Source organism: Mobula birostris, chromosome 13 (assembly GCF_030028105.1).
Source record: "Mobula birostris isolate sMobBir1 chromosome 13, sMobBir1.hap1, whole genome shotgun sequence".
NCBI classification, from domain to species: Eukaryota; Metazoa; Chordata; class Chondrichthyes; order Myliobatiformes; family Myliobatidae; genus Mobula; species Mobula birostris.
Genome location: NC_092382.1, coordinates 10,543,849 through 10,551,060, shown reverse-complemented (window position 1 = coordinate 10,551,060; position 7,212 = coordinate 10,543,849).

The window sequence follows — 7,212 nt, the reverse complement described above, 5'->3', positions numbered from 1 at the left end:
TGGAGGAACTCTGCAGTTCAGGTAGCGACTAAGCAGAGGAGTACATAGTCCAGGCATGCTGAAAGGGTTCGGCCTGAATGTTATCTACTTATTCCTCTCCACATCTGTTGCCAGGTCTGCTGATTTCTTCCAGTATTTTGGAGAAATTAACCAACTTTTTTTTTCAATCAATCAGTTTCCAAATGTTTCATTTGTAGACACATCCTGCTGGTCTGATTCCTCCTCCTCCTCATAAACTCTAGACCCCATCTCTCTCTGGAGCCTCAAAGCCCTGACTCAGGCCGGCATCTCATTGGTTTCTGACTCTGCTCCATCGAAGAATCATTCGCTAGTCTGCTGTCAGACTTTAGAGGCGCATTGCAACAACCCAGCTGTCTGAGGCACAGTCCTTTGAAATTAGTGAAAATGACCGAAAACTTTGAAAAGAGCAGCAAAGGAGTTCAGCTAAATTATTTCACAGCGCTGAAGAACTTCAAATACACAGGGAGCTCATCGTCTTATTCAGCCTGGAGAAAATCATGCAGGGAATTCATGCAGGTGTATAAGATGATGAGAGATATTGGTCGTGTGGATAGCCAGAGGCTTTTTCCCAGGGCTGAAATGCCTAACACGAGGGGCATAGTTTTAAGGTGCTTGTAAGCAGGCGCACAGGAGATGTCAAAGAGTGGTGGGTGTGTGGAATGCACAGCCAGAGACATTGGTAGACCTGGATACAATAGGGTCTTTTAAGATACTCTTAGACAATCGACAATAGGTGCAGGAGTAGGCCATTCGGCCCTTAGAGTCAGAACCACCATTCACTGTGATCATGGCTGATCATCCACAATCAGTATCCAGTTCCTGCCTTCTCCCCATATCCCTTCACTCTGCTATATTTAAGAGCTCTATCTAACTCTTTTTTGAAAGAATCCAGAGAATTGGTCTCCACTGCCTTCTGAGGCAGAGCAATCCACAGAACCACAACCCTCTGGGTGAAAAAGTCTTTCCTCAACTCTGTTCTAAATTGTCTACCCCTTATTCTTAAACTGTGGCCTCTGGTTCTGGACTGCCCGAACATCGAGAACATGTTTCCTGCCTCTAGCGTGTCCAATCCCTTAATAACCTTATACGTTTCAATCAGATCCCCTCTCATCCTTCTAAATTCCAGCGTATATAACCCCAGTCGCTCCAATCTTTCAACATATGACAGTCCCACCATCCCGGGAATTAACCTTGTGAAACTATGCTACACTCCCTCAATAGCTGGAATGTCCTTCCACAAATTTGGAGACCAAAACTGTACACAATATTCCAGGTGTGGTCTCACCAGGGCCTGTACAATTGCAGAAGGACCTCTTTGCTCTTATACTCAATTCCCCTTGTTATGAAGGCCAGCATGCCATTAGCTTTCTTCATTGCCTGCTGCACCTGCATGCTTACTTTCAGTGACTGATGAACAAGGACACCTCAATCTCCTTGTACTTCCCCTTTTCCTAACTTAACACCATTTAGATAGTAATCTGCCTTCCTGTTCTTGCCACCAAAGTGGATAACCTCACATTTATTCACATTAAACTGCACCCGCCGTGCATCTGCCCACTCACCCAACCTGTCCAAGTCACCCTGCATTCTCATAACGTCCTGCTCACATTTCACACTGCCACCCAGATTTGTGTCATCTGCAAATTTGCTAATGTTACTTTTAATCCCTTCATCTAAATCATTAATGTATATTGTAAATAGCTGCGGTCCCAGCACCGAGCCTTGCGGTACCCCACTGGTCACTGCCTGAAAAGGACACATTAATCCCTACTCTTTGTTTCCTGTCTGCCAACCAATTTTCTATCCATGTCAGTACCCTACCCCGAATACCATTTGTTCTAATTTTGCACACTAACCTCCTACGTGGGACCTTATCAAAGGCTTCCCGAAAGTCTAGGTACACTACATCCACTGGCTTTCCCATGTCCATTTTCATAGTTACGTTCTCAAAAAATTCCAGAAGATTAGTCAAGCATCATTTTCCCATCGTAAATCCATGTTGACTGGGACCTATCCTGCCACTGCTATCCAAATGTGCAACTATTACATCTTTTACAATTGATTCCAGCATCTTCCCCACCACTGATGTCAGACTAACTGGTCTATAATCCTAGGGGGTACTTGAATCCTAGGGGGACCAATATCCTGGCAGGGAAATTAGCGGGGGCTACTGAGGTGACTTTAAACTTGAACGGCTGGGGGGGTGGGAATCAAATTAAAGAGGCTAGGCGTGAGGAGGTTAGTTCACTACAGGGGGATGGGAACCAGTGCAGAGAGACAGAGGGGTATAAAGTGAGGGTAGAAACAAAAAGTACAATGGAGAAAAGTAAAAGTGGCAGGCCGACAAATCCAGGGCAAGCATTAAAAAGGGCCACTTTTCAGCATAATTGTATAAGGGCTAAGAGAGTTGTAAAAGAGCGCCTGAAGGCTTTGTGTGTCAATGCAAGGAGCATTCGTAATAAGGTGGATGAATTGAAAGTGCAGATTGTTATTAACGATTATGATATAGTTGGGATCACAGAGACATGGCTCCAGGGTGACCAGGGATGGGAGCTCAACGTTCAGGGATATTCAATATTCAGGAGGGATAGACATGAAGGAAGGGGAGGTGGGGTGGCGTTGCTGGTTAAAGAAGAGATTAACGCAATAGAAAGGAAGGACATAAGCCGGGAAGATGTGGAATCGATATGGGTAGAGCTGCGTAACACTAAGGGGCAGAAGACACTGGTGGGAGTTGTGTACAGGCCACCTAACAGTAGTAGTGAGGTCAGAGATGGTATTAAACAGGAAATTAGAAATGTGTGCAATAAAGGAACAGCAGTTATATTGGGTGACTTCAATCTACATGTAGATTGGGTGAACCAAATTGGTAAAGGTGCTGAGGAAGAGGATTTCTTGGAATGTATGCGGGATGGTTTTTTGAACCAACATGTCGAGGAACCAACTAGAGAGCAGGCTATTCTGGACTGGGTTTTGAGCAATGAGGAAGGGTTAATTAGCAATCTTGTTGTGAGAGGCCCCTTGGGTAAGAGTGACCATAATATTGGGGAATTCTTCACTAAGATGGAGAGTGACATAGTTAATTCAGAAACAAAGGTTCTGAACTTAAAGAGGGGTAACTTTGAAGGTATGAGACGTGAATTAGCTAAGATAGACTGGCAAATGACACTTAAAGGATTGACGGTGGATATGCAATGGCAAGCATTTAAAGGTTGCATGGATGAACTGCAACAAATGTTCATCCCAGTTTGGCAAAAGAATAAATCAAGGAAGGTAGTGCACCCGTGGCTGACAAGAGAAATTAGGGATAGTATCAATTCCAAAGAAGCAGCATACAAATTAGCCAGAGAAATTGGCTCACCTGAGGACTGGGAGAAATTCAGAGTTCAGCAGAGGAGGACAAAGGGCTTGATTAGGAAGGGGAAAAAAGATTATGAGAGAAGACTGGCAGGCAACATAAAAACGGACTGTAAAAGCTTTTATAGATATGTAAAAAGGAAAAGACTGGTAAAGACAAATGTAGGTCCCCTGCAGGCAGAAACAGGTGAGTTGATTATGGGTAGCAAGGACATGGCAGACCAATTGAATAATTACTTTGGTGCTGTCTTCACTGAGGAGGACATAAATAAACTTCCAGAAATAGTAGGGGACAGAGGGTCCAGTGAGATGGAGGAACTGAGCGAAATACATGTTAGTAGGGAAGTGGTGTTAGGTAAATTGAAGGGATTGAAGGCAGATAAATCCCCAGGGCCAGATGGTCTGCATCCCAGGGTGCTTAAGGAAGTAGCCCAAGAAATAGTGGATGCATTAGTGATAATTTTTCAAAACTCGTTAGATTCTGGACTAGTTCCTGAGGATTGGAGGGTGGCTAATGTAACTCCACTTTTTAAAAAAGGAGGGAGAGAGAAACCGGGGAATTATAGACCGGTTAGCCTAACGTCGGTGGTGGGGAAACTGCTGGAGTCAGTTATCAAGGATGTGATAACAGTACATTTGGAAAGCGGTGAAATGATCGGACAAAGTCAGCATGGATTTGTGAAAGGAAAATCATGTCTGACGAATCTCATAGAATTTTTTGAGGATGTAACTAGTAGAGTGGATAGGGGAGAACCAGTGGATGTGGTATATTTGGATTTTCAGAAGGCTTTTGACAAGGTCCCACACAGGAGATTAGTGTGCAAACTTAAAACACACAGTATTGGGGGTAAGGTATTGGTGTGGGTGGAGAATTGGTTAGCAGACAGGAAGCAAAGAGTGGGAATAAACGGGACCTTTTCAGAATGGCAGGCGGTGACTAGTGGGGTACTGCAAGGCTCAGTGCTGGGACCCCAATTGTTTACAATATATATTAATGACTTGGATGAGGGAATTAAATGCAGCATCTCCAAGTTTGCGGATGACACGAAGCTGGGTGGCAGTGTTAGCTGTGAGGAGGATGCTAAGAGGATGCAGGGTGACTTGGATAGGTTGGGTGAGTGGGCAAATTCATGGCAGATGCAATTTAATGTGGATAAATGTGAAGTTATCCACTTTGGTGGCAAAAATAGGAAAACAGATTATTATCTGAATGGTGGCCGATTAGAAAAAGGGGAGGTGCAACGTGACCTGGGTGTCATTATACACCAGTCATTGAAAGTGGGCATGCAGGTACAGCAGGTAGTGAAAAAGGCGAATGGTATGCTGGCATTTATAGCGAGAGGATTTGAGTACAGGAGCAGGGAGGTACTACTGCAGTTGTACAAGGCCTTGGTGAGACCACACCTGGAGTATTGTGTGCAGTTTTGGTCCCCTAATCTGAGGAAAGACATCCTTGCCATAGAGGGAGTACAGAGAAGGTTCACCAGATTGATTCCTGGGATGGCAGGACTTTCATATGAAGAAAGAATGGATGAACTGGGCTTGTACTCGTTGGAATTTAGAAGATTGAGGGGGGATCTGATTGAAACGTATAAGATCCTAAAGGGATTGGACAGGCTAGATGCAGGAAGATTGTTCCCGATATTGGGGAAGTCCAGAACGAGGGGTCACAGTTTGAGGATAGAGGGGAAGCCTTTTAGGACTGAGATTAGGAAAAACTTCTTCACACAGAGAGTGGTGAATCTGTGGAATTCTCTGCCACAGGAAACAGTTGAGGCCAGTTCATTGGCTATATTTAAGAGGGAGTTAGATATGGCCCTTGTGGCTACGGGGGTCAGGGGGTATGGAGGGAAGGCTGGGGCAGTGTTCTGAGTTGGATGATCAGCCATGATCATAATAAATGGCGGTGCAGGCTTGAAGGGCCGAATGGCCTACTCCTGCACCTATTTTCTATGTTTCTATAATTGCCTGTTTTCTCACTCCCTCCTTTCTTCAAAAGTGGGATAACATTAGCTACCCTCCAATCCACAGGAACTGATCCTGAATCTATAGAACATTGGAAAATGATTACCAATAGACAGGTACATGGAGCTTAGGAAAATAGAGGGCAATGCGGTCGGGAAATTCCAGGCAGTTTCTGGAGTAGGTTACATGATTGGCACAACATTGTGAGCTGAGGGGCCTGTAATCTGCTCTAGATTTCTATGATTCTATGAAATTCAAGGGAAATCTCTTCTCCTGCAGAGTAGTGACTAGTTGCAACCTGTCATCATGGGGAGAGTGAGAGGTGAAGTGAACGGTAGGGCTAGATTTTACAATACTGATATGGAACAGAAACATGGGCAGGAACCAGACGGACTGAGTGGCCTCTCTAGTGTACAGAGTGAGTGTGGTAGAGACAGTAAGTATCTGTGACATGAGATTTGAAACAGAACTGATTTATCTTTTACAGATCCACAATATTAAACACCAGTCTAGTTTAAGGCTAACATCAGAAGAACATTTGATTTGATAAGGTACACCATGCAAGGCTTATTGAGAAAGTAAGGAGGCCTGGGATCCAAGGGGAGATTGCTTTGTGGATCCAGATCTGGCTTGCCCACAGAGGGCAAAGAGTGGTTGTAGACAGGTCATATTCTTCATGGAGGTCGGTGACCAGTGGTGTGCCTCAGGGATCTGTTCTGGGACCCCTACTCTTTGTGATTTTTATAAATGACCTGGATGAGGAAGTGGAGGGATGGGTTAGTAAATTTGCTGATGACACAAAGGTTGGAGGTGTTGTGGATAGTGTGGAGGGCTGTCAGAGATTACAGCAGACATTGATAGGATGCAAAACTGGGCTGAGAAGTAGAAGATGGAATTCAACCCAGATAAGTGTGAGGTGGTTCACTTTCGTAGGTCAAATATGATGGCAGAATATAGTACTAATGGTGAGACTCTTGGCAGTGCAGAGGATCAGAGGGATCTTGTGGTGCGAGTCCATAAGTCACTCAAAGCTGCTACGCAGGTTGACTCTGTGGTTAAGAAGGCGTACGTTGGGAATTCTAGGTACTGATTAAGGTCATCTTTGTTTCTTGGCACGGTCTGCGATCTCTCTACAAATTTGTTCCTCTAAATCCCTCAGACTGTTGGGTGCAACCAAGTCCCAGTAATGGCTACAATATGATAATTCCCTGTCCTGAGCTCATCTGGCTTTCCTACGATGCTTCTTGCATTGTGATATACACAGCTCAGCACATTCATCGCACCATGCTCAACCATTTGATTGCCGACTCTATCTGAGGTCTGAACAACATCTGACTGGTGTCAAGAGGACAAACTCTCCCTCATGGTCACAAAAACAAAGGAGCTGATTGTGGACGACAGGAGGAATGGAGACAGGCTAACCCCTATTGACATCAATGGATCTGGGGTTGAGAGGGTGAACAGCTTTAAGTTCCTCAGCATAAACATCACCAAGGATCTCACATGGTCTGTACATACCGGCTGTGTTGTGAAAAAAGCACACCAGCACCTCTTTCACCTCAGACGGCTGAAGAAGTTTGGGATGGGGCTCCAAATCCTAAGAACTTTCTACAGGGACACAACTGAGAGCATCCTGACTGGCTGCATCACTGCCTGGTATGGGAACTGTACTTCCCTTAATCGCAGGAACCTGCAGAGAGTGGTGCGGACAGCCCAGCACATCTGTAGATGTGAACTTCCCACTATTCAGGACATTTACAGAGACAGGTGTGTAAAAAGGGCCCAAAGGATATTGGGGACCCGAGTCACCAAAACCACAAACTGTTCCTGCTGCTCCCATCCAGGAAACGGTAACACAGCAAAAGGACC